Genomic DNA, 27,008 nt, shown 5'->3' with positions numbered 1-27,008 from the left:
AATGGGAAATGAATGAACAAGGTGTCAGAACAAGGCAGGTGTTTGCCCTTGTGTTCCCATCTCTTCCTCAGCGTCTGAGGGGAGTGTCCATGCTGACCCCCCAACTTGTAGGTGAGCCTTGTGCGTGGGAACAAAAGACCCAGAGACCTCAGTGCGAGGCAGCAGCCAGCCTGGTGAGGAGGTGGCAGCGACGGAGCCCACGTTATGTGGTCCAGGCCTGGTGGGTCCGCTCCGTGCCAGGCCTTGGCATGGACTCTGCAGTTGAGAGGGCTTCAAGACACAGTCTCCAGGAATGTCCTTGGCCATAACCAAATACCACAGACTAGGGGCTTAAAAGAACACAGATTTATTCTCACAGTTCTGGAAGCTAGAAGTCCAACATCAAGGTGTCGGCAGGCCCGCGCTCCCTCCGAGGTCGAGGCACAGATCTTCCCTTGCCTCTCTCGGCTTCTGCTGGCTCCCGGCAGCCTCGGTGTTCCTTCCTGGGCTTGCAGCTGCGTCACTGCAGCCTTGCCTCTATCTTTACGTGGCCCTCCTCCTTCTCTCTGTCTTCTCCTCTTCTTAGAAGGACACCGCTCATTGGATTTAGGGCCCAGCCTAAGCTCAGGATGATCTCATCTAGCGAGACTTAATTCTATCTGCAAAGACCCCGTTAACAGTAAGTCACATTTTGTGGTTTTGGGTGGACATAAATCTGGGGGGAACACTCCTCAACCCACTCACAACCCAGTCTCTGCCTCCTCCGCCGCTCCCCCCCCACCGCAATTCCCTGGTGGATTCTGTGCTTCTGCAGCATCTCATGCACCGCTGCTGTAGCATGCTTCACCCCACATCACGGTTGTTTAGGAAGCTGGAGAGTGGTTAGGTAGCTCTGATCCCGGTCCAGGCTCAGCTACGTGTCAGCCGTGTGGCCTGGAAACCTCGCTGACCCTCCACCACCTGCTGCATCTGTGAAATGGAGCCAATGACATTTAACTGCGTGGCCTTGCTGTGAGGACTGAATGAGGAAGGATGGGCAAGTACGTGTAACAGGCAGAGCTTGGCGCTTAGAAGACAGCCAGCAAGTGGTCCTTGAATCTTCTGTGTTTTTCCTGGGCTCTGGATAAAGTCCATTTGTGTTTCATGACCCCCTGCTGACCGAGGGCCCAGGAGCGTGCCCTGGGTAAGGATCCTGGTGTAAGGTCAGCTGTGTCTCTGGGGCAGAGGCCACAGGAACAAGGGCTCTGGAGTCCCATGGGGAGGCAGAGGAGAGGACTGGGTATGAAGCTGGGGGCTCACACTGTTGCTTGGGGTATGCCCCCCATTTTACAGGCTCAGAGAAATCAAGTGACTCACCCAGTGTCACTCACCTTGGCGGCGGCAGAGCCTAGAGCCAGCAGAAGACTGTCTAGTTCCCAAGCTCATGTTCCTCTAGATCCTGGATAGAGCTTCCAGAAGTCATCAGCAGTTGATGAAATGCAGCCGCCGCCTCTATCAAATGCACCTTGGCTCCCGGAGGACAGCCCACAGCCGCCCCAAGGAGGTGCATTCCCCGTGGATGGGAAGCACTAATCACACGGCACTCACGTTTCAAGTCCAGCGTGGCAGAGGTGGCCTCAACAAATGACTCTGCTTCTCTCTACAAATTTGTTTTCGGTCACACACTTCTCTGGAATGAGAAGCTGCCTCTGCCTGGAGGCAGGAGATAACATTGGGGTCCTTCAGCAGGAAGCAGGGCAGTTTGGAGGGTCTTGAGAACCCTCACACTTGGTCATCCAGGAACAGGCGGTTGCTGTGAAGTCCTGACCCAAGGGAACTGCTGGCCTGAGACCAAAGGCGAATGAGGGTCATTATCGGTTCACACCTGGCTCCCCCAGCCAGGCTCTTCTTAGGGCCTGTAGCCTTGCAACAAAAGGGCCTTCAGGGACTCCCTCGTCAGGCAGCGGCACCCAGGCAGCACCCAGGCCCCTCAGGCATTCTTGGGGAGTCGGGCAGGGTTGTCACATCAGTTGCTAAGAATCTGCATTCAGGTTTGTCCTGGTGCCATGACTACCACATTGTTTGGCGTTAAAACATCTGGTAAATGATAACTAGCATTTGTTCAATTATTCATTCAACAAATATTGATCTGGAGCTGTTTGCCAAGCCCTGGGGATATATGAGTGCACAGGTCCCATGGTCTTTCCCTGGCTCCGGCGGAGGTCCTCCAGGTGAGAGAGGGAGGCTCGGAGCCATTTCCAGCACTTCTGAAGGCCTTGGGCAGGGTGGGGGGTGTTTCTCTCTCTGGGCTCTGGAAGCCCAGACCTGCTGCAGGTTCCGTTTCCCTCTGGTTTGATGGAGGATGGCAGCCCTGTGCGGCGGTCGCTCCAGAAGCACAGGAATTATTAACAGCGTGCTTTCTTTGGCGTGCACAGTCTCTCAGAAAATGAAGACCGTTGAAGACAACATAAAAAATGGCCGTGAAAGCCTTGGGTCCTAGAAAGGGGGAGGAGTGGGCATTTATTTTTATTCCGCGTCCCGGTGCCTGGCACAGGGCTGGCACTTTCCATCTCTGAATGGTACCGTGCTCACTCTCCCGAAGCACTGCTTGCTTTCCTTGGAACATTCCTTCCTTCCCTCCTCATCTTGTTAACTAAGCATGGAGAAGACACTGACAGAACCAGGGCTTCATGGGGGCGGTGGCATTTCAGCCATGCCCTGCAGGCAGGGTGGCAGCCCTGAGGAAACGAGGAGTGGGAGGAACAGGTGAGAGGGACACAGCCCTGTGGAGGGGGCAGCTGATGGAAGACTTGTCAAGCGAATGCCCAACAAGAGGAGTTTAGACTCCGCTCCAATGAGTCCCTTTTAAGTAGTAGAGACTGTGCATCCCTTTGACACAAGGCCTCAGTCCATTGATTGATCTTCCGCACCCCCCAGTGTCAGCCTGTCAGCCACTCATCGCCTGGGTGGGGGCCTCTCTGGTTCCTCCCTCCGCATGGACTCCACTTGTTGAAAGCCACCTGAGGCAGGCCTCGCTCTTGCACCACCTCTGCCGGCCAGATGTCCCCTGAGGGCAGGACTGTGCTGCCCACATCCCCCGAGAGGTCCCCAGCACCACGCACAGTGCCGGGCATGTAGTGGGCGCTTTGTATTCTCTGAAGGTACAGAGGAGCGCATGCCCGAGGCCATGCCTGCATCGTCTCCCACAGGTGGTCCTGGGCAGTCAGGGAGGCAGGTCTCGGGCAACCAGGCAGGCAGAGACGGCAGAGCGTTTTCCTCCAAGGTAACAACTTGAACAAAGGCGGGGTGGGTAGCTGAGGCTGAGCCATCCTGTGACGCATTTGGTGTTATTTGGTAGATGTTCCTACTGAAGAGGCCTCCCTATTGTGAAAAGGGAGAGGCTGCCCCCAGCTCATGTGGCCGTGTATATTTTTACCAGCCTGGTGTGTCAGTGCCCCAATTGATACCAGGCTGGCCGCCCTGAGGCTGCAGCTGCATGCCTGCCCACCCACCAGCTGGGCAAGGCCCTGATCTCCCCTAGCAGGGGCTGGAAGGGAGGGTGAAAAGAGGAAGAAAATAGATGTCCAAGTTCCCAGGCAACCCCTGGACATCTAGCCTCATTTAAAGAGACCATCTGTCAGAGGCAGCCATAAAAATGCCTTTGATGGGGCCGAGAATGTCCGATGGTCTTCAGCCAGGCAGCAGCCACCAGGTGGAGACAGCTGTGGCCACCTAGGTAACATCAACATATCCTGTCATCACAGCCAGCAGTCTGGCCCTGGGGAGGCCAGGTGCCCAAAGGAAAGTAGGCTGAATTATGCCCACCAAGAAACCAGCACCTGCGAGGGTTCTGGGGCTCCCAGGTACAGCAGCAGCAGCAGAAAAAGAGGGGCGCTCCCTTGAGTGGCTTCCAGCAGCAGACACAAATGGCGCAGACCAGAAGGGATCCTTCCACAGCTCAGGTCCTCATGCGAGGTCCAGCACTGCCCCATGTGCCCCGAACGTCCGTGGCATTCACTCAGTCGTGCATTCCTGTTCATCCATTCATGTTTACTAAGCGAGCATCTTGGGGATCCAGCAATAACCTGACAGAGATGGTCCCTGTGCTCACAGACCTTACAGTCCAGTGAGAAAGAAAAGCAGTTAAGCACACAAACTGTCAATGAAGTCTAATAAGGGCTAAATGGGAGAGCAGGTAGAGGCAGACGCGAGGACCTAAGAACCTTTAGAGGAGCTGGCCTGTGCTGTGGACTCTCGGTTGGGAGCCGAAGATGCCGTCTGGGGCAGCTGCACGCCCTAGCGTGGCACCCCGTCCAGTGAACTTACCCTCCTCCGCACCTCGGCGTCCTTGTCTCTTAACGGGGACCGCACCCCCTCTTGCCTTGCCTACTCAGGGGTGTGTCGGGGGCTCTGTGAATGCACTGCCACTAGCCCATCCTACTCCCATCCCACTCCCATCCCACTCCCATGCTCACTGCCCCCGGAGTTCTTACACTTACACGGTGGTAACGATAACAACAGTGATCTACCTTGTGACCTGGAACAGACCTTCCATTTTATACAGATGGGTACCTCGGGCTTTAAAGTTTACAAAGTATTTTTCTGTCTACTTTCTTGTTCCGTGTCCTAATCCTACTGTAAATTGCACAGGTCTTTGCTTCTTGCTCAAGGGCTCACCACCGAGCTGGGACTTGAACCCAGGTCTTTAGGCTCCAAGTCCTCACTGTCCAAAGAAGAAATCACAGAGACAGGAGCAGCTCACATCAGGCCTTCCTGACTTCCCAGGAGGCGCTGGGGCCGAATCATAGCTCACTGTCCTCAGCAACAGTAGCAAACGGTGGAGTTTTCTAGAAGATCATATTCTTTAGTTTACAAAATACAGTATCTCCAATTAGGAGTATTTTCCTGAAAGAGCATTTGTTTCTTCTCAGAACAAATTCCATGTATGCTGAGGTTTCTCAGAGCCTTGGTGTCTGCTCAGGGGAATTTAACAGAATGTTCCAAACGACTTTCAGGAAGCCGAGCTTGTTTCTCTTCGGTTCTCTTCTGGCGTCCAGATGAGTTGTGAGTTTTCAGTCCTCATCTAAGTCGTATTTCCCATGGGCTGCAGCGTCCTGACTGGCGGTGTGAAGGGAGCATTTGGGGGGTCAGACGGCCTTGGGTGGAGTCCTTGGGGCTGACTCTGGCAAGCTCTGTCTGCCCCGAGCCCATCTGTAGGAGGGGCCCAGCGGCCTCCTGAGCCCCTGGGGAGGGTTGCAGGGGACGTGTACACGCCCAGCCCAGGGGTCAGAACCAGAGCCTGTGTCCTCCCTGTCTGAGAAGGGAGAGCGAGTTCTTTCTCCAGGAGCGCTTCCCTTGGTGAAAAATACTATTTTTCAAGAAAAAAAAATACAAATTGTCCAAGCAACTGGTGAGATGAGGCCACATTCCCTGCTGGAGATTGGGAGTGGGACCGATCCTTCCATATTGCTAGACTTTTCCTTCTGTGCCCCGTCCTTTCCATCACTCCTGTGGGCTTTCTAGGGAAACTTTTTTTTTAAATCTTCAGCTTTCCCTCTCATGTCTTAGCAAACCAGTGAGGCTTGGAGTCTCTTCATTTCACTCTGACAGCTCTTATCAATCTCCCCCTTAATTAAAGAAAGCAGAGTTGGCCGCAGTGTCTCTTATCTGCTGTCGGCTGGGACTCCATCAGTTCCCAGCAGCGTGGTGCTTGGCCGTTCTTGCTGCTTTCCACTGATCTCCCGGGGTTATCCGCTAGGATGTTTCATGGATGTAGAATAGACACACACAGGGAGGGGTGCATAGACACATACATGCAGAGAGGGAGGGGCACACTGACACCAGCAGGACTGCAGGAGAGAGCGGGAGAGGATGGGAAGGACCGGCATCACAGAGCCATGCAGGGCAGAGCCAGGCAGGACCTTCAGATTCTTTGGCTCCGTGGCTTTCAAAATTTGTTAGTCTAATGCCGTGTGTTCGCAACCCAACATGTAAAATGAATAAAACGCAGCTCTGCTCTGGTTGTGGGGGGCGAAGAGGCCAGAGGAGCCATCACGTGAGTGGAGATTTGTGCAGGGTTTCACCCCGCCCCCTCCACGCCCCCCAATTTAAAAAAAGTGCTCTAGTCTAAGGCTCAGAGAGGGGAGTTGTTTGCTTACGGTCCCCTTTGTTACCAGCAAAACGCCATCAGCAGAATTGCCTATATCTACACACTCTACTCCCAAAGACTCCTCCCAGCCGGCCCCACACCACGTCACAGGGGCACCTTTATCTTTGAAATCTTCACTGCAGTGTCTCAGGCACCCTGTCCAAGTGAATCAACGTGGAAGCAAAAGAACCCACCGCACATGGAGTAGAAATGACTGCCATGGGCGGTGAGCAGTCACTGGCCCTGGAACCTGACGGAGCTGCTCCCATAGCAGCACTGCCACTTGGACACGTGACTTAGGTTGTCTGAGCTCAGTTTCATATCTTGAAATAGGGATGCTGATGACCAAACCTGCATCTCTCAGGTGTGACCCCTTTCAAGCTTCTGCACAGACTGAGGGAGAAGATCTCAGCATGTGGAACTGGTCATACCGAGGACAGGCAGAAAAACCAGCAACTTTGTAGCCTGCTGGACCTGGGTCCAAGTTCAGGCTGTTCTACTGAGTCCTTGGTCAGCTGGACCAGTGGATCCCTCTGGGCTCCAGCTCCCTCAGCTGGAGGCTGCTGTAATGATAGTACCTGCTACTTTAGGTGGTCCCCAGGCTAAGAGTCATGGAGGACAGCTTCCCTGGCACTTGCCAGATGGGCATCCTCTCCACCTTGTTAGCTAGTGGCTTCCCCACATGTGCTGTGGCTTTTCCTCTCCATCTTCATAAAGGAGCCACCTCGTGCTCTCAATAATATAGTGAATGTGCATGTAATTGTCCTAGGTTGTAGGAATCTTAGCCTAGTTACTCCAGATACAGCCCTCTGCCGTCTGTGGGTCTTTTCCCTAGATGTAAATTTGTAGCCATGGAATTGTCCAAACCAGTAGATGCAGAGAGGGTCGATACCTATTTTGCGGGAGACTCTGCTCTGTGTAAGCTGGAGAATTCTTTGGTCTGCTGGGCACGTGCATGGCTGACCTCTGCAGTCAGCCTGTGCTAGCAGCCAGGTGCCTGTGACCAGCTTGTTCCAAGCCAAAGTAGGGGAGGCTGGATGTCCACTAGGGAGAGAGAGTCTGAGCTGGAAGGGGAGGGTTCAGCAGCCCACCCAGGAGTACTCTTTGCCGAGCAGGTAGTAGAATTCTCTGGAGAAACTGAGGCAGAAGGCCCCTGCTGTTGGCAGGATCTTGAAAGCTAAGGAGGAGTCAGCTAGGGTACGGGAGCGTCAAGCTTCAGGAAGGTTCTGCTCAGAGTAGCACAAGGCTAACGTCAAGTGTTTGTTGAGTGGAGTTCTCGTCTGCAGGCTCTGGGAAAAGACCCCTTCCAAGCTCGTTCTTGTTGGCAGAATTCAAGCCCTTGTGGCTGCAGGGCTGAGGTCCTTGTTTCCTTGCTGGCAGTCAGCCCGGGGCCACTGCCATCTCCTAGAGGCCGCCCCCCACTCCTTGACATGTGGCCCCTCCGCCGCAAACCTGAAACAGCATATCAAATCCTTTTTGTTTTGAATCTCTGACTTCCTCTTCTGAGATCAACTGAAACAAATGCTGTGCTTACAGGGCTCCCCTGTTTAGGTCAGGCCCACCCAGATAATGTCTCATTTCCCAACTAATGTAACATAACAGTGATGTCATCATATTCACCGGTTCCACCTACCCTCAAGAGGAGATTCTGCGAGGGTGAGGGTCGCTGGGGCTCTCCTTAGAATTCTGCGTACCACACGGGTGGGAGGGACAGCTGATCCAATTGGAGGCCAAGACTGCTTGCTGAGGAGGCCGTTCCAGGCAGAGCTGTAAACACTGAATAGAAGTGAGGGTGCTCTGAGCAGAGGGCAGACCCTTTGCTCACTCCGGTGGGCCTCGTGCATGCCCCTTTCCCTGGAATGTTGCACCTGCCCTTAGCTGAGCGCTCATCGAGTTCCAGATGGCAAAGCTGAGGCCTGGGAAGTCCAGGGTAGATAGCGAGGTCAGAGCACCAGGTTGGCTGTTGACTCCTCTCCCCACCCCCCGCTTCCCCCAGGAGTGACCAGAAGCACGGCTCTCTGGCAGAGATGGCAGTCTCCCTAGCTGCTCACACCCGAATATCCTGAGCCTCTCATCTCCATGTTGCACATGCCTTGTCAGATTTCGAGTATTAAAAACAGACTCTGTGCCGGACGGTAGTCAGATGTTATCATGCAAATGCTGCTATTTTTATAGGAAGGCCAAGGGAGAAGGAGTTTGTTTTGCACTTTGATTAGAAAATGCACTCATGAGGCATCAGACTCCATCTGAGGAGACCAGTGAGTCTGTCAGGGCAGAGAGAGCCTTCCCCGGGGGAGCTCCAGAGACCCAGAATGGGGTCCCTGGGAGGCGACCCTGCCCTTGCCCCTTTCATGACGTGTTATTGGCTAGGGAGGCCTGTGACAGCCTGAAAGGAAGGATGCCAGCGCAGTCTCCTTGGGAGAGGGAAGCAGGACCTGGAGAGACAAGGTTAATGGGCTCTTCACACAGAGGAAGGGGGATGGTCGAGACGTGCACACTTTTGAAGTGTGGCCAGGACAACAGGCTGTTTGCAGAAGCGTAATGAGTAGGTTGGGACAGTCCCCCGGGAGGCTCCTGGGAAGAGTGTGGGCTCCGGGCCACACCTGGGCACCGCCTGGCTCTCCCACCTGTGGGCAGGACACAGATGCCTCCAGCAAGTGATTCCACCTCCCTCACTAAACAGACCACAGCAATGCCTTCATGGTCACAGACTTGCTCTGCGTAAAAATGAGACTGTGATTAAAGCGTCTGTGTGCCGTGCTGGCCCCTAGTCTGGGGTTGTCAAAGGAGGGCTCTGTGTGGGGGTGAATTCCTGGTGTAAGGGGGGTGGTGACCCCTGGGGGGTGCTGCACGTGAGGACGCTATGGGGGTGCACCCACAGGCTGGGGGCTCCCTGAGGGGAGTGGGCAAGCTGGGGTGGAAATCCAGGGCCGTCCCAGTTCTCATAGAGAACAAGCATTGTCATTAATTACCTAGTTAAACTGAGGTGATTTGTTTGTGCGTGTGCATGCATATGTGAGTGTGTGTACGTGTATAGTAGTGTGTGTATGCATGTGTGTGTGGGGGGGGTGGTTGGTTCTCTTTCTATAGGCCCCTGTTAGGATCAAAGATCAAAAAAACTCCTTGACAGCTAGGAGCCTCTTGGATTCTTCTGACTCATGTCTCCATCCCTCTTTGATAACTTCCCATAAATTTTACTTCTGTAATCTCTCTGGAATCTGCTACCTTTTCCCTTTCCCAGGCTGTGGCCTTGGCCCAGACCCTCACGCTCCCATGCCTGGACTGTTGCCATTATCAGCGTCTTCTCCACGTGCATAGGAGACCCCTCCTCTGTGGCCCCAGCACCCAGACTTTCCACCATTGCCTTCTTCCTCTGCCACACAGCCTTCACTTACATGTCTGCACTCATCAGGCTTCCTTGTAAAACCAGTTCCTAGCATGTGCCTGGCACTTAGTAGGAACACAACAAATATTTCATGAATGAATGCGCACCTCTGACCCATCCTATGTACTCAATCGAGAATGATCTCTCTAAACACAGCACGTCTGCCAATTTTGACATCTTTCAGTGCCTCCTCCATCCTGGACTCCTTAGCTGGGCACGCGGGGTGATCCAGGATCCGTACTCTGTGGAGAGGTGACACTGTGCACCTGCTTGTAAATGGGAGGAGAGAACAAGAGATCTGCTATCCAATGGGGCCTGCCTTCCTGGCTGCAAGTTCTATAGCTCCCCGGCCGTGCCTTTTGTCCCCTGTGGCACAGTGGGCACAGGGACACCCATGCATGGGCTTGCTGTAAGGATTCAGTGCCTGGCAAGTTATTGGTGCTCAGAAAAGATGGTCCTTTGTTTTGTTACTTGCTCCCCACTCTTCCTTTTGTCCTTGGAGCCTGGACGCCTGGCTCTGTGGCCTAAGGTTGACCCTGTGTCTGTGCATTATTCCTGCACCATAAATCACAGCTGATGATCATTTAATAAAATATCAGCTGAAAAGATGCGTCTCCGTGCCTCCTCCAGCGTGACATGTCTGGGGCCTGTGCAAAACCAAGAAGTGGGGCAGACAGAGCCCCCGGCCCCTGGAGCACACACTGCTGCCTCCTCTCAGCCAGGAGGCTCCGGGGCCTCTGTGACGGCTCCCAGCTCCAGTGCCCCTGAGTGGCGACTGCAGGAGGAGAGGGACCAAAGGCGGCTTTGGAAACTAGCACAGGTCACTCAGTGGGCCAGCGTTAGCTTGGAGTCAGGGGACGCAGGTTTGACTGCTGGCCCTGCCTCTAACAGCAGGACTGGGGCGAGTGGCTCTACTCCTTGGAGCATCTTTCCTCACCTATACGGAGGAGGTGGCAGTTCTTGTAGCGAAGTTACGAGGATTGAAAGAGGCAGCACATCTGATGTGCTTGCCGCACAGGAGGCTCTTAAGAGCGATCTTCCCTTCGTGCTGTCTGTTCTCTGAGGGTTTCCTGATTGGTTCTCCTTCCCTGAGGTCTCTCTCCTGTGTCCTGCTCTGTGTGCCTATTGATGACTCTCAGGATGTCCCACGTTGACCTCGCCAGCCGAACCCTTCTGAATTCCAGAGCACCTGCTGGTTCCTTCTGTCTACAGTTCAGTGTATCTCCCAAATGGAATTCTTTTCCTTCCTCTCCAGCATGCCTAGTCCACAGTCACCTTATCACTGGCCAGCATGGCAGGAACCCAGGGCCATGTCTAAGGCCTCATCCTCCTCTGCCCCCTCCCCTCAGTCCCTGCCCCCACCCACGAGATAGGCAGGGTCTCTGAAGAGTCGCCTCCTACCGAACTCCATTGCCCACCTGGGTTGGCGTGCCTTATCCAGTGCCGCTTGGAGTGCTGGCTGTTCTTCCAGTGACTGCACAAGAAAGGGCAGAGGCCACGGCTGCAGCTGCCCAGGGGCTCAGCAGGCCTCTCCTGCAGGCCTCTCCTGCAGGCTCCTGGGCAATGAGAAGCCCCACCCCATCTTCTCTATCTCTCCCTTTCTACCTCTCGTCTTGTCTTTTCAACCCAGTATCCACATTGCTGGAACAGTCTTTCTAAAGCATCCCCTCATCACACCTCTCCATGGATCACGGACCTCCGAGTATTCTCTGGTAGCCACACAATTGATTGCAGACCCCCAAAGCCTGGCTGCTGGCTGCCACTGGCCCCACTCACCTCTCTCGGCTCACCCCTGGGCAGTGTTGGACCTGTCCCTGGGCTTCCCGGAGCTTCCCTCCCCTCCTGCACTCCTCACCTGCCCTCCAGGCAGCGTGAGCCCCACCGGGGAACGCACAGGAGCCCCTGGCCCCCCCGGCAGCAGGCTCACCTCATTCTTGAGGGCAGATGGAGCACACTGCTTGCCTTTCGCCCCCAGAGCCTGTGTGGGCTTGCACAGTAAATATCCACATTTATGAGTGTGGGAAGGAGGGAGGGAGCCCGCCAGAATCGAGCCCTTCCTCATTGAGACTCAGTTCTGCCTCCTTGTCTTGGAGCTGCCGCCGCTCTTCAAAATCAGTTGGCTTTCATGTTTGGGGGAGCAGCTCCCCAGGATCCTCCATGGAACATGTGTCACTAGCTCTGTCCTGCAGAACACCTGGCTGAAAATAAACCAAGAAATCCAATTTCCCTGGGGTAGAAGTGACCTTTTCCTGAGAACTTACTATGGAAATTAAATTTCCATTTTTATTGGGAATGTTAATTGATCCCACAGGGATCAGGGCAGAGATTCTTGGGTCAGTGTGTCAGAGCTGGGGCTGCGCTTGTGGTGGGGGCAGCCCTTCCCCAGTCCCACCACTGCCCTGCTGGCCCACGGCCAGCTGGCCAGCACCTCTGCAGTGCCACTCTGAGTGACAGCATGGACAGAACAGCCGGCTTGAGGGAATCAGTGCCCCCCTCACCGCCTCGCCTCTGCCAGTGCTGCCCACGCCAGGCCCCTTGCCGCCTCGCCTCCGTTCAGGGAGGGAAAGAGCTGCTGGACCCAGTGCAGCCGCGGGCCCCAGGGGGGAGGCTGCTTGTGGGAAGACGAACCTCCCCAACATCAGGTTCTGCCCCTGGCTCTTGATGAGAGTTTATCAGTCCCCTCTTGCTTGGGCTGCAGCTCTCCAGAAGCTCAGCTGACCCATCCTGGTGGCTGTCCCAGGACACCAAGGTGGAGAGACTCCTTCCCCTGTTTGTCCTGATTGGAGCTTAATGGCCCAGTTTTGCTTAGAAACGAAGGAAAACAGAATCTACCAACCACGGTGTTCAAAGTGCCTGTCTGCAATGGGCGGGGAAGCTGTGCTGTAGACAGGTGTCTGAAGTCGCAGTTCCCCAGGGATCATCCCTTACGTTGAAGAGCGCTTGTAGTTGACAGAGGCGTTTCTGGCGAATCTCATCTCCACTGATCCTCACCATACCTTTATTTTCGGGCTGAGGGAAGAGAAACTAGGAGACATCCAATGACTTGCCCTACCTCACAGCTGCTAGGAGAGAGCAGGACCTGGCCTGCTCGACTCTCAAAGCCCAGGAGGTGACAGCCCTTCAAGGACCGGCAGGCACTGTTCCCGGCTTCAGCCACCTTCCTGGGTACCCCAGTGAGAGAGCCTCTCCCTCTCTGGCCACTGTGGTTTCTACCTGCACCCCTATACCCCAATAATGCTGCCTCCCTCTGACACCCTCCCTGCTGCTCCCCGGGGCACCTTGGTGACTGCACTCCCATGAGTCAGGTGTTCCCTGGCCATCACTCCACGTCCTGGACCCCAGGTCATTGTCCTACCCCTACTCCAGCACCTGCCCCCAAGCATTCTCTCTGGAACCCTGGTTCCAGGCGATGCTCTGTGAAAAGGGAAGGAGGTCTGCCCAGGTTATGTCGACCCGCTATTGGAGACTCATGAGCATGTGAGCATCTCTGAGAAGTCCCAGAGTAAAGAAAGCTGCATTATATCAAGCCTAGCCAATCCTAAACGTATTATGTCATGGAACCCTTTAAAAAGGTAAGACCCATCAAATCCACGGAATGGACTTGTGGAAAGCTGTACCAGCTGGTTGTGAGAGCTCACTGCCATTTCACCTGCCCTCTGTCTCAGTGCTCCTAGCGACCACATGGCCTTGGCCACCTAGTTGCTGATATTAGTGACAGTGATCCGTGCCCAACATCTCCACAGGTCTCCAAAGCATTTCACATGAACTGTGCTGTGGAACCCTCACAGCGGCCCTTTGATTTGGTCACCTCCCTCAGTTTGCAGAGAAGGGATTATGTAATTTGTCCACACTGTCCAGCTCTTTCTGACCTCTAAGGGCAGTGCTCTTTCCAAAACCCAGAAAAACTGCCCGAGGCCTGACCACATCCTTCTGCAGGCCCTGCAAACTCACTGAACCTCAGTTTCCTTCCCTGCAAAGTGGAGATGACGTCCTCCCTTCCCAGGTGTTCTGGGCTCCCAGTGAAACCATGGCAGCCAACACGGGTGAACGCCCTGTGTGAACCAGTGTCTGCTACAGCAATGGAGGGCCTGGATGTTTTCATCCCAGGCCTCACAGACACGTCGAATGGTTCCCAGCAGCCAGTCCAGTCTGTTCAACTCTCAGAAACCTTCTGTGCCAAGGGTAGGTCTGAGAGCATCTCGGGGTAACAAGTGTTGGTCTGAACAGAGCAGGGGGGGCTGCTGAGATCCCAGACTGTTAGCATTTCATGGCATGGACGCCTGTCTGCCCGTGGGCGCCCGTGCCACGGAGCGTGTGCTCACAGGGATGTCAGCCAGGCGGTCCTCTGAAACTTTAGAGCCACTGCCTCTCAGCTCGGCACCTCCCTCGCATCCCGCAAAGGTCGGCACCTCCCTACAGCATCCGCTCTGGACGGTCTCTCTACCAGGTGGTCAAGACTGTCTAAATGAGCCCTGTCATATTCTCCCACTGCCCCCACCCTGCGTCCCGTAGCCCAGGCATCTTTGTCTTATATACACACCCTTCCCTCCATGTCACCCCCTGTTCCGCCAGAGTCCCAGCTCAAGTTCTGCCTTCTGGGTGACAGTTGAAGCCCCTCCCCCTCTCTTTGTGCCTTTGGGGTGACCAGGCACTGAGGAGGGTAGTGTTATGCACTGAATGCTTATATCCCCCCCCAAATTCATATCTTGAAGTCTTGCTGTGGCTATATTGGGAGATGGGGCCTCTGAGGAAGTAATTAAGTTAAGCAAGGTCCTAAGGATGGGACCCAAATCTGATAGGACTGGTGTCCTTGTAAGAGACACCAGAGAGCTCACTCACTCTCTCCACACATGACACGCACACAGAGGGAAGGCCGTGTACGCACATAGCAAGACAGTAGCTGCCTGCCAGCAGAGGGCCGAGCCCTCACCAGACCTCCACGCTGCCGCCATCTTGACCCTGGGCTTCATCCTCCAGAGCTGTGAGAAGTGAGCGTCTGTTGTTGAAGCCGCTCGGCCTGTGGTGTGTTGTCACAGTAGCGGGAGCAGGCTCGGACAGTGGGAAAAAGCCTTTGTCCATCTCTCCTTTACTTGGCCTCGTCCAGCACGTGGTCCCAGTTTCTGTTTGTCCCCGTGGGTCCAGCACCTAGAATTCTCTCACGGCACATGAGTACCCAGGCAATGTTCAGGTTCAACTTTTTTCTTTCAAAAATGGAGGACCCCACTGAGAAAGCTATTGAGGTCATTTCCTCGTGTGTCGCTGACCCCAGTGAACTGGGAGCCACCACAGGACAGGATCCCTTTTGTTTCCCCACATTTCCTTGTTGGCCAGCTCTTGGCCTGGATTGATGAATGGACCAAAGAAGTCACCTCTGCATGCCCAAGGCCTGGCCCAGCTCAGCTCCAGGTGATGGATTTTCGGTTGAGTTGGATGAACTGGTCTGTCCAGAGCCTCAAGGCCATAGAGCTGCTGGGGCAGCCGAGCGGGGCTGGAGCCTGGTCTCCTGAGTTCCCGCCTGGGGCCCTGCGTAGCACACCACGGCCCCTGATAAAGCCGTGCTGACTGAAAGGGCAGAAGTCCAAGCCGTTGTGCTGAGAAAGAACTCTCAAATCTCTCTGCTTTATTGCTCAGCCACTTAACTAATTCTCAGAGTGAGGAACAATTTAGGCCCAGCCAATAGCCGAGCACGGCACTGCGATTCATTTTCTCTCCATTGAGCTCCGCGGGGAGAGCTCCAGCTGCTACCTTTGGATTCCTATTTACTAGGCTATTACGGTGCCGCGAATCCTTGATCTCTCTACTCAGAAGCCTTAACAAGCTCATGGGTCCTGTAAGCAATGATCATGGTTAGACCAATTATCAGCCTTGCCACTGGTATTGGTTTTCAGTCTAGAAAGCACTTAAAAACCATTTCTTACGTTTTTTAAATTATAAAAGTAATCCCTATTCATTTTAACTTATGAAATAATACAAAGCAGTATAAAATGTGTTAATCTCCCTACCTTCTCCATTTCTATCCTTCTGAGGAGAAACCCAATACCAGCACCCTGGCATAAATATATACCCTTCTACACATTTCTCCAGGCTCCTATAAACACATGCAGATATAATTTCGTATATATGAAATGTATTTGTTTTACATAAGTCAGGTCCTACTATTAGTTTCCTCTGTGTACTGGACATGTCAATGCATACCCCAGCTTGCCTTGTAAAGTGAGAACAGCTGTAGTTCACAGACCCCCAGCATTGTGAGAGCACGCCCACCTGCCTACCTCCTCGTATTTTCAATCTTGTGTTTTCATAGTTTGCACTCTGATGGATGAAACACGTCATTATTGCTCTAGTTTGCCTTTCCCTGACCACTGGTCGGGTTGAGAATCTCTGCTGTTCATTGATCCAATGGATTCCTCTCTTTGAATTCCCTTGGCACATCCTCCCCCCTCTCTACACAGTTGTGTATCTTTCTCTTATCCGTTCGTAGGAAATTGTAACCTGGGCATAAGAACTGATTGCTGTATGTGCTGCAAGTACATTTTCCTAGTCTGTTGTTTCTTTTGACTTTGTCTTCATGCCTTTTGCCATATAAAGTCCATTTTTTTCTGCAGTCCAGCATGTCTGTCTTCTTAGGACTGCCTCCCCTACTTCCTCTCATATACGTGTTCTCTTAAATTCTTTTTTCATTTAAAGTGTTAACTGATCTGGAGTTTATTTGTGCAAGGAGAGTGAGGTGGATCCTGGTTTTGTGTTCTTAGATGTTTAGTCAGTTATGCCAGGACCAATTTATTTTAAAAAACGTCCTTTCTCCTCTGAGTTAGCATGCCACCTATGGAATATATTTAGTTCCTCTGTAACATGCATCTATTTCTGGATTCTTTTATCTGCTGTATTGAAAAGATTTGTCTATTTCTGTGCTAATACCATGCTCTGTTTTCATAATGGCTTTAAGATAAGTTTTGATATCTGCCAGAACAAGCCCCGTTCTCACTATTTTTAGTTATATGTCCATATGAACTTTAAGAGCATTTTTGACCAGTTAAAAATTAACATTCTAATTAGAAATGCAAGAAATTCATATATGTGTATATGTGTAAAATATTTGCTTTTTTGTAAAAATAGTTCTTGCAATTTAAATAGTTTTCTTCTCCTGTTTTAAGAGGTTTTTTGTGTTTTTTTTCCCCAGAAGTCTTCTGAGTATTTTTTAATCAAGTGACTTTTGGCATTTATTAATATAATCATGATTTTTTTCCCTTTTAAGTGTTCTGGTGAGTTAGGCTGATAGATTTCTCGATGTGAACCATCCTTGGAATAAACCGTCCTCGGTCATGGTGAATTATTCTAGTGACACACTGCTAGATTTGACTTGCTAATATCTCATTTGGGTTCTGGCATCCAAGCTCATAAGTGGAATTTATCTACCATTGTCTCTGAAATACTGTCTCCCAGCTGTCACCTCTGTTCACGGATGAGGTTGTCCCGGTCATCAGAGGCCCCCCAGGAGCAATGATAGTGCTGGGGAATAAGTCTGTGACTAGGACTGGGTGTATGAGGGGCCAAGGGGTCTGAAAATCCTGTGAGAACTGTGTCTGAGGGGGTCTAGGTCTAGGACAGCTTTCTCAAGGCGTTGACATTTGAACCGATCCTTCTAGAGTGAGTGAGACGTCACCAAGTGGCAGAGGAGGAAGATTGTCCAGGGCTGTGCTGGTGTGCTTATGGACTGGCTCATGTTTTCAGGAATTTTGTGAGTTCAGTTAACTTCATGTTGGTAGCTAGATATCAGCCAGTGGAGAAGTATTTACACCAGAGAAATTGGCAAATGACAAATTAGTTTTGGGTTTTTTCCCTAAACAGCAGGTTGTTAAACATTACCAGCACACCACTGTCTGTCCTTTCATTGTCAGCTCCTAATCAGACTCCTCCCGCAGAGGGCAGGGAGCTCCCCTTTATCACTGTGAGGGCCTGGCACCCGAGACAGGAAGTGCCTCGAAGCTTTGGAGTTGGAGACACCTGGGGTCGGTCACTTTCTAGCCCAGGGCAAGTTGCCTGAAGTCTCTGAGCCTGTTTCCTCCTCCGTGAGACAAGGGTGTTAATCCCTACACACATGTGCAAACAGTGTATGTCAGTTGCTTAGTGTCTACTGGTACAAGTGGCAGCCTAAAAATAAAGTTGCAAAACTGAAATTCTGCGTTGATTAATTCAGCACATTGCTGGGGCCCTCCCGTTTGTCTGCGGGGATCTTGCTCTGTGGGACATTAATAAGTGCACTCTCATCCAAGGGTGCAGTTTGTAATGTTTTATGGCCCCGGGCTGTTCCCGTAGCTCCAGGTCATTCCCGAAACTCCTTTACCTGAGCCGTGGCCCTTCCACCTCACCCTTGAGAAGCCGGGGCTCTGGCCCATGGTCATAGCCAGCCAGCTGTGTCCTCTAGGAGTGGCAGAAGTGGAAATAATTTAGGCCCTCGCAAAAGAAAAACCTTCTAGAGAGAAGGCTGCCCTGTGGGCAACAGCCATGGGCTCCAGCCTCACTCTGCCCACCAGCATCGTGGCACCAGCTGGCGGGAAGCAGCCAGGTAACGGGGGAAGGGACGAGAAGCCAGGTGCAACCAACCCATGGGGCAGGGAGGCCCGGAGGCAGAGAGGGCTTCCCCTACACTGCAGCACTATTTTGAGAGACCTGAGGACACTCTGCCATCTGGGTACCTGCATTAGCACTGAACTGAAGGACGTTGTGTCATCTCCTTTGCCGTGTACCCATCCTCTCAGTAGTTCATCAACTTCTCAGTTTTCAAGGAAACAGAAACTCCTGAGATGTAACTGCCATAAGTAATGTTCTAAGACTCTGTTCGGAAATGCCAGAGTTGCCCCCGCCATGGCCTCGTAGCAGGTGGAAATGTCAGAGACTTTGAACCTGTGCTGCTCCTCACCAGCTGCATTCACTGACGAGGGTCTCGGCTCTTGGCTCTCAGAGCCTTCCTTGACACAGCTCTAGATTGGGCAGCGGCTGCTCCAAGGGCCCTGCGCGCTGAGAGCTGAGGTATGGAGAGCGCCAGCTCCAGGTCTGGCACCCAGCGGTGGTTGGCGCATACGTTTGTTTGCATCCCTCCCTGCTGCAGATGGGACCTAAATGGTTTACAAGGATTCATCAAGACACAGGATAACATACATTTAAACTGGAGCAAAAGGAGAAAGAAGAAAAAGTGTGGTCATTAAATGGAGGCAGAAATAAGGACACAACCCATTCCTAGTGGGGTGGAGGTCCACGATGGCGTTCTTACCCAGAAAGAGTGGCCAGGGCCCCCTGCCCTTGTGGAGGTCATGATTGATACCCTTCTGTTTTTAAAATGTGACTATTATTACAGATGAAATAACCCTCTTAAAAGATTTTATTTGCCACTTGTAGGCACTGTTGAATGGCCAGTCCTAGAATGGCAGTTAGGTCACAAGAACCCTCAGCGACCTTGGGATATCTGCGGAGATGGCATCAGGGTCAGAAGGAACCGTCCAGGCTCCATGGCCTCTCTGCCAGCCCCTACCACCCATCTCCACGTTGAGATGAGTCACTCCTTAGGGTCCCGCCTGACCCCCTACAGCCGGTATCTCAAAGCCCAGCAGCGCTCTAAGTCTGAGCATGGCGGACTGGAAAGGGACACTCCCTGGAGACACTTGTATCCTCCCCGCCTCCCTCCCCTGGCCTCACCCGCCCTGGGCAGGCTGAGCTGCTTTGGGCCTGGAAGGCACCCCTGTCTCTCACTCTTCCTTCGCTCCCACTGCCTCTGTCTCTGAACAGCCAGCTTTCCCCTGTGCCCCACGCTGCCTGAGTGACTCCTCTCATCTGTCAAGCCTGCCTCCGAGGTCTCCGCGTCCCCTCCGTCAGCAAGCTTCCCTAGTTGGCAGGTCTGCCCCGAGCCCCTGCAGGTGGTCCAGTGGACGCTCACCAATGCGATCGTTCCTGCTGGTTTTGCCCAGTGGTTAAGAACACAGGCGCAAGTCTGGCTGCCAGGGTGAACCTGGCTGGGTCACCCACCTGCCGTGTCACCTTCCTGAGCCTCCCTGGGCTCAGTTTCTCCATCTTGTTTTGAAGGGTGGCTGTGTAGTTCAGTGTTTGAACACGAGTAAAGTGGTTAGAACAGGGACCATTGCGCAGAGCTCAGTGGGCCCCTGTCACCCTCACGGTGTGTGTGTGTCTCCTGATAGTTCACCGGAGCCCAGGCCCAGTCGGGCCTTCTCCACTGTGAGTTCTCAGCAGGTAGCGCAGTCCCTGGCCCTCAGTAGGTATCGGGGGAGTGAAGAGTGAGTGAGCGAGTGTTGAATGTGAGTGGAGCACTGAACCATCTTGTTGATTTAGAAATGGAAAGACTTTGAGTCTCAGGTTAGCTGTGTGACCTTGAGCAAGTTACTCTCCATGTGCCCCAGTCTCATCTCTAACCTGGGGTGGTGATATCGGTCACTAGGAGAATGAGACCGGTGAAATGCCGGGAGGCCGTCCGAGGACTGACAACATGGGCCTCCAGGCTCTTCCTCCGTCCTTTCTCCTCCCCCGCTTTCGTTGGTAGGAAGATGGAGCGACTGTCCAAGCGTGCCTTTTACCAGCCTGACCCTGGCTTTGAAGCTGCCCCAGGCTGAGAAACCAGGGGCCCCCAGGTCCTGGCCGGGCACCTGCCGCTCCACTGCACACAGTGCCCGTGGCAGCAGGGAGCACACGGGTTTCCTGTAGCATAAGTGGCCTACAGTGTCCCCCCTTAGAGCCAACCGTGCCATCTTCAGGCTCTCTTTCTGCAGGCACACTGGTGATTTGCCCGAGCTCTGGGGTGCGGGGTCCTGAAACAGTGCCCACTTTCTGTCTGTCTGTGGCATCTTCCAGGAGTTTCTCAGGATGGGAACACTCGGAGCTCTCAGCTCTTGCTCTTTTTTCTAGGCCAGCCAGCAGAGTTTAGGGGGAGCGCTTTGAAATCAGACCTGGGTTCGGAGTCCAGCTCTGCTGCTTGTTGGCTCTGAAGCCCTGGAAAAGTGAGTATTCTGAGCATCATTTCCCATCTGCCTGGACAGAGAGCTGTGAGCACAGAACCCGGGACGTAAGGCACAGCTCCTAGGGAGCCCTGGGTCGAGGATCCCCTTTCCCTTCCTCAGGGTCTGTGCTCAGGGCTGTGGGGTCTTCCTGCTGGCTCCTGGCCCCTGCCTGTGCCTGCGGGGCATGTCCTCTTCCTCCTGCTGACCACAGCCTGTTCCCGCAGGCTGATCCTCTCCTGCTTTCTGACAGCTCGAGGGGTTCTGGCGCGGGCTGCCCATGTGGTAAGCGTTCTTGGTATCTCGCCTTCCTTTCTCTACTGGGAAAGCCATTAGCATGGAAGGAGGCTTGGCTGCCAGGCTTTGCTGCATCTGCCACCACCTCTCAGCAGCCACATCCTCCCCACCTGACATCGCAGTCAGCCCCTGGCTGCCCACCCCAGCCTCGCGGAGCACGGAGATGTCAGGTGGGACCGAAGAGCTGCGGTCTATCTGGAGGAAGGTGCTTCTTCATCTTTCCTGGCTTTCATGCTCAAAGGTGGAAGAGTGAGGGAGGAAGAGAGAAGTGGGCTTTGGGGTCAGCTTGCCCTGGGCGGGATTCTGATGTCATCTCCCCCGGGAACCCTCTGTGACCCCCTTCCCAGCCTGGCTAAGCTCTCCCTCCTCTGTGCTCACAATGCGCTCTGTAGCCCTCTTTCTGAGCACTTTCACCCGTGTGGTCATCATTTGCTCTGTGCTGTGCTTCTGTGGGCTCCTCGAGGCCTGCCACATTGGGTTCACTCTCTGTCCCCAGAGGAGCCCTGTCCAGGGCCTGGCACGGAGCACCCCCAGGAAGCTGAGGCCCCGCCAGCACTGAGCAGCGCTAGGCCCAGAGGAGGCTCCACAGCCCTCACGTGGGCTGTCGCCCCTCCCTACCTGTGCTGCAACAGTGGCCAGGCAGCGCTTTGGGGGGCCCAGGGCGCACTCATCTCCACACCTGGGTCTCTGGCTCATTCCCCTTACTGCCACATGCTCTGCCAACAAGTGGCATGAACCATGCTTCTGAAGGAAGGTCTGGAGGGTGTCCCTCCCTGGCGCTCCGTGGGAGAAGAGGGGCTTGACTGGGACCCTGGGAAACGCCACCTTGGTGCATGTCAGTGGGACAAGGAGAGGCCTGGCGTGGCACTCACACTCCTTGCTCACTCCATGCCCCCACCAGCCCTACAGTGGGCACACGGTAGTGACAGATCTTGTAGAGGAGAAAACTGAGGCTCCACGGTTGACTTGCCCAAGGTCAAACAGATGTGAAGATCAAAACAGATGTCAAGGTCAAACAGATGTGCCAGAGTGAGTCCCACACCCTCCCGCTTTCCCGTTCTGCTCGCCCACCTTCCCTCTTCTTGAGTGGACGAAAGGGACAGCAGAACCCCGAGGAGGTGGCGTTGGCTCTGTCCGCTCTCAGCTCCCCTTCCCTGATGGATCTTAGGAGAGCTGAGAAGACAGCGGGGAGGAAAGGCCAGAAAGATGGGAAATAATGGCCTGATTAGGAGCCTGGCAGCCATCAGGCACGGAGCTCGCTTTCACTGCGCCCGTCCAGCAGATATTTATACAGCACCGGTTATGGCCAAGCCTGACGTGCTTAGTTTCTTTAATCCTCCCATCAACTGTGTGACATAGGTTGTTTTGGTCCCATTACATAGTTGAGGAAACTGAAGTTCAAACCAGCGATAGCATGTCCCCTGGGAGGCACAGCTCTTTTTAGGATCCAGACTCCAGGCTCTGGTTTGTGTGTTCTTCTGGGGTACGGGAAATACTCATGCTAATGTATAGAGGAGTCTAGAGTTAAAAATATTATTTCATTCTTTAACACTGTCCTTGGGTGATTAATTTTCCATGAAGATATTTTTTATTCTAATTAACATAAACACATGACTTAAAAAGCCGACTGGTTGCACAAGGCGTATTGTGAAAGCCAGCCCTGTCTCCTCCCCCACCGAGTCCTGATCCTTAGAAGAGCAGGGCAAAATTAACGCCCAGTGCCATATACCCGTCTCTCCTGATTGTTCGATGTCAGACGTCATCTATTGACTTCCTGTCTCTACCCTCCTGCTACAGTCAGATCACAATGTTTGGTTAAATCACCACAAGTTCTTTTGTTGATTTTTCTTATGACAAGTTGAATATTTTTCACAGCTGAGCCAACTGTGTGGTATGATTACACTTCCCTTCTTGGTACAAATTTTTTCTTTTTTCTAGAGTTAATAATTGCCCTATTTTTTTTTTACTTTGTTTACTTTTCTGTGAACCTAAACTAATTTTTCTTGAACTCTCCACTGAAACTATGATACCCCTCTCAGTACCGCTAAACCCATGTGCTAAGCTCTCCATGTTTGTTTTGTTCTTGGAGACCTGTCCCCTGGCGCTTTCATGGCCCTTCTCCAGTCTGGTCTGTCCATCCTCCAGGCCTGATGCTCAGCTGCTGTCCTGGACCATCCTTCCCATCAACGTGGGCCTGCCACCTGCCTCCCCTCTGTGCTGGATCCCTGCTTCTGGTTCCCCTGTCCTTCTCTTTATAGGTTTACTCCTTCAGTTTGCTGGAGCACATCCTCTAGTGCTTTCCCAAGAAAGAATACATAGGAAAAAAGTATTTTGAAATATTATATGTCTGCAAAATATCTTTCGTCTCTCCTCAAACTTATTGATTATTTGGCTGGATTTAGGATTTAGAATTCTTTTTCCCTTAGAATTTTGAAGATGTTGCTCCTGTCTTCTAGCTTCCCAAAATTTGTATCTGTAAAAATCTCAGTTTCCAATGTTCCTGTTGAGAAGTCTCCTGCCGTATGAATTCTGAATTCCTGATCCTTTGTAAATAACCAGCTGTCTTCTTTTGGGGAGCCTTGGTATCTTCTCTTCAATCTTCAATGTTCTATAATTTCACATAATGTGTCCTGATGGTGTTCTTTTGAAATTCGTTTGTAGTGGGCCCTTAGTGGGCCATTTCAGTTCAAAAAAAAAGAAAGAAAAAGAAAAAAATGAGGTCAATTTCTTTTATGATTTCTTTAATAATTCCCCCTTCCATTGCCTCTGTTCTTTTCTTCCAGAATACTTGTTAATTGGAGATTGGGCCTCCTTGACTAGTCTTTTAATTTTGTTTTCTCTCCCATTTTCCATCTCTTAGAAGTTTTGTTCTGCTTCCTGGGAAATTTCCACAATTTTGTTTCCAGTCTGGACCAAACTTCTTTTATTTTTCCAATTACATTTTTAATTTCCAAGAGTTCTTCGTTGTTCTCCGATTGTTCCTTTTTATAGTGTCTTGTTCTTCTTTCATGGATGGACAGTCTTCTTATCTCTCTGAGAATGTTAACTACGACTTTCTTCAAGTTCTCAGTGTTCCCTGCGTTGTTTCTGTTTTCCTCTTTTTTTTCTCTTTTATTTGTTCTAGTCTCTTTCATTTTAAAGGTTTTCCTCAAATGACTGTGCCCCTTGGATTGTGTTCCTATAAGAGTGAGGCCCCAAAGCTGGAGGGACACTTGAGCTCTGAGCGTGGGCTGGGCGTGCTGACTGCTGGGCCTCATGTGGAGAGGCATGGTGGGACCTGCCCAGTTCACTGGGGACCCCTCCAACTACCCGAGTCTTTAGGTCTTTCCCTGGACTTCACTCCCCAGAGGAGACCCTGGAGTCTCCTGATGTGGGCCATGGGCCGAGAGCCAAATCCGAGAAGGGGACCCCTGCCTTCAATAATTTGTGTCTAGGCTTCATGGAATCTTGAGTCCGGAGGCTCCCTGGCTCAAGTTCTGTCAAGAATACAACTTTTGTCCTCTCGGACTGAGGTCCCCTTGGCCATTTGGGGGAGGGGGTATTTAAGCAGTGATGTGCTGGGAAATGTTTAATAACCAGCTGTCTGTGGGAGGGGAGTGGGGAAAACCTGGTTTGTAGAATTTGTAGGATTCTGAGGTGTAAATGCTCCTGCAGTGGCCAATTTCAAGCTACCGACATGATATCAACTAACTCATCAAATTACTGAACTCTGTCAGCTCCCCTGAGCCAGCACCCATGCTGCTGGGGCTGAGGTCACATAGCATTGTTCACCAGGGGCTTTGTGCTCATCCCTCCCCACACCGGGCATCTGGACCCCTCACCTCCCCGCCCCTGCCCCCCAGCAGCTGCTCCTTTCTCCTTGGCATCTGCAACTCTGTTCAGTGGTTACCTCTTCACTTCTTCTCGGAATGAGCTGCCCTCTTTCCGCAGCCGGCATTGCCTCTCTTTCCTTGTGGCTTCCTGCCCTGTTCATTCCATCGCCATCCTTCCAGTGGGTTTCAGGAGTCAAGAGAGATGAATGCGTGTGTGCTGTCTGCCTGTCTACACAGAATCTCCCGCCACTCATACCTTTTTGGTTTCCTGGTGAATCCACACCCAAGGGAGGTGTGCTCAGATGCCAGATATGCCCGCAGCAGCTTCTTCTCTGGGAGCACCCGGGGGAGTGAGGCGGGGGAGGGTGCTCAGTGGCGTCCACTGAGGAAAGCACTCTCTGGACCTCGGGGCTGGCACGTAGGGTGTCGTTCTGCTTGTCCCGTGGTTGTGTGGTGGTTGTGGTGGGCGTGGGCATGGCTGCTGGTTGTGCTGTGGCAAATGTGGTTCTGGGTGTGACGGTGCTGGCAGGGCCAGTGCTGCTGTTCTTTAGGCTCGGGGGGAGAGAGAATAGAGGCTTCAGCGGGGAAACAAGGAAGGACAGGCTGGAACGGCGGGCAGGCCGGTCTGCAGAGGACCCCTGATGCCAGCTTGCCCACTTAGCTTTGCATCTCTAACAGTGGACAGGCGTCATGCTGGGGAAGAGCCCAAGTGGAAGACACCTGTCCAGACTCATTCTCCAGGGCGGCTTCCCTCTACCTGCCTCGCTGGTGCAAAGCGATTTCATAGCCTGCCTCCCTTCTGGGGCAGGAAATCGCCCGGTGGCACTCGTGAAGGTTTCTGCCATTTCTCGGCTCCCGCTCCCTTACTGCCAGCCTGTAGGCATGCTTAAAAGAGGACATTTCACTCCCGTCACTGTGCCCATTTAGTCAAAATGTTGCTGATGCAACGTAGGCAAACTGCTGAGTCTGCCTTTGGACAAGATTGTACTGGAAAGGCAATTTTAGAAACGCTTCTGTACAGTTCCAGGTAACACGTCTTTCCTTATCGTGGCGAATGCTAAGTGGGACAAGGGAAGTGGATTATCTGGGCTTTGCTTTTGTTTCTCTGTCCTCAGAAGGGTTATCAAATTCAATGTTTTTAGTGATGAAATATTCCAATCAGTGGAGATTCATCCTTGTTTTGAACCTTGGTTAGGTACAAGAACACCAGGACTTAAAGCCAGGCACGTCCTTTCCTGGGCGAAGAGAAATGAAACCATTTGACCAGCAAAAGCCCGAATGTGGGTGTTTATAGCAGCATCAGGCATAACAGCCAAACAGTGGACACAGCCAACTTAATGTCCCTCAGCTGAGGACTAAACAAAATGTGGTAGATCCCTACAATGGAACATTACTCAGCCATAAAAAGGAATGCAGTACTGACAGAGGCTGAAATGTGGGGGAATGTTTAAGGTTATGCTAAGTGAAAGAAGCCAGACATAAAAAGTTACATATTGCATGATTCCATTTATATGAAACATCCAGAATAGGTAAATCCATAGAGACGGAAAGTGACCTAGTGTTTGTCGGGGGAGGGGGAGGGAAGAGGGGGGAGGGACCGCTAAGGGGTACAGGGTTTTGGTTTGGGATGATGAAGATGTTCTGGAATGAGACAGTGGTGATGTTTGCACAACTCTGTGAATATACTAAAAAACTGGAATTATACACCTTAAATGTGTCAATTGTGTGGTATGTGAAATATATCTCAATAAAGATGTTAAAAAATAATAATTACATAAAAAAGGACCCAGGTGTGCATCCGCCACCCTTGGACTCTGTGACCTTAGCTAAGCTCCTTAAACTTTCTGCCTCTTGCCCTTTTCTCGTGTAAAATGAGACTCGTGATGCCCACCTGTAGGGACTCTTGTCACCTTTGTGCCTGCCCCTACGTCTTTTGAATGTCCTTCCTGTATGTGGGGAAATTTCCACATGGTGAGTCCAGCCCACCAAAGGCAAAGCCAAAACTCAGTCCCCACCTCCAGCAGCCACAAATCAGATGCCCACATTGTATCCGCTCAGCACCTGCCGTGGGCACTACCAGCCGATATGCTTGCAATCTGAGGAAGGGTTTCCGGAGCATCAAGCAGAGAGAGCCCCTCCTTGGGGCTTTGTGGAGCACCACCTCAGTCTCTGTAGTACATTAGTCCCCAAGCACTGTCACCTGCAGTGCCTCAGTCGCCAGGTGAGTGTCAGGTCCCGTATCCACCTGGGTTTCCTTGCAGAATTTTGGTGATGATTAAGTAAGGGCACGTTTGTGGGGCACCTGGCCTGGTGCCTGCTATTTTACAAGGGACTGGGTAAAGCAAGCTCCTGTCCCTTCCCCCTCTTCACTTTACCAAGGACACCAGCCAGCAGTGTGGCCAAGGGCA

At 52.5% G+C, this 27,008-nt stretch overlaps 1 protein-coding gene and 2 long non-coding RNA genes across 17 annotated transcripts in view; 2 read left to right on the top strand and 1 right to left on the bottom strand.

The window, feature by feature from the left end:
* The window catches only part of TRAPPC9 (trafficking protein particle complex subunit 9), a 622,816-nt gene that overhangs the window by 527,111 nt on the left and 68,697 nt on the right, over window positions 1-27,008 (top strand). The gene's annotated exons all lie outside the window — the stretch shown is intronic.
* Window positions 331-20,725, bottom strand: LOC138915480 (uncharacterized). Of its 10 annotated transcripts, none has more exons than XR_011421482.1 (5): window positions 11,419-20,725; window positions 10,910-10,965; window positions 7,740-10,751; window positions 1,350-7,558; window positions 331-948 (listed from the first exon to the last, which is right to left on the bottom strand). It is a non-coding gene; the product is annotated as an uncharacterized lncRNA (long non-coding RNA). The 10 variants fall into 10 exon arrangements; XR_011421481.1 differs by having other exon boundaries at window positions 331-7,558; window positions 11,419-12,515; window positions 14,377-14,514; XR_011421476.1 differs by having other exon boundaries at window positions 331-7,558; window positions 7,740-8,022; window positions 9,599-10,751; window positions 11,419-12,947.
* LOC138915481 (uncharacterized) lies at window positions 20,356-26,012 on the top strand. Its single transcript, XR_011421483.1, has 2 exons — window positions 20,356-20,494; window positions 20,719-26,012. It is a non-coding gene; the product is annotated as an uncharacterized lncRNA (long non-coding RNA).

This window comes from Equus caballus, chromosome 9 (genome assembly GCF_041296265.1).
Source record: "Equus caballus isolate H_3958 breed thoroughbred chromosome 9, TB-T2T, whole genome shotgun sequence".
Classification (NCBI taxonomy): domain Eukaryota; kingdom Metazoa; phylum Chordata; class Mammalia; order Perissodactyla; family Equidae; genus Equus; species Equus caballus.
The sequence above is the reverse complement of the archived record's forward strand: the minus strand, read 5'-3'. Positions and strand labels throughout refer to the sequence as shown.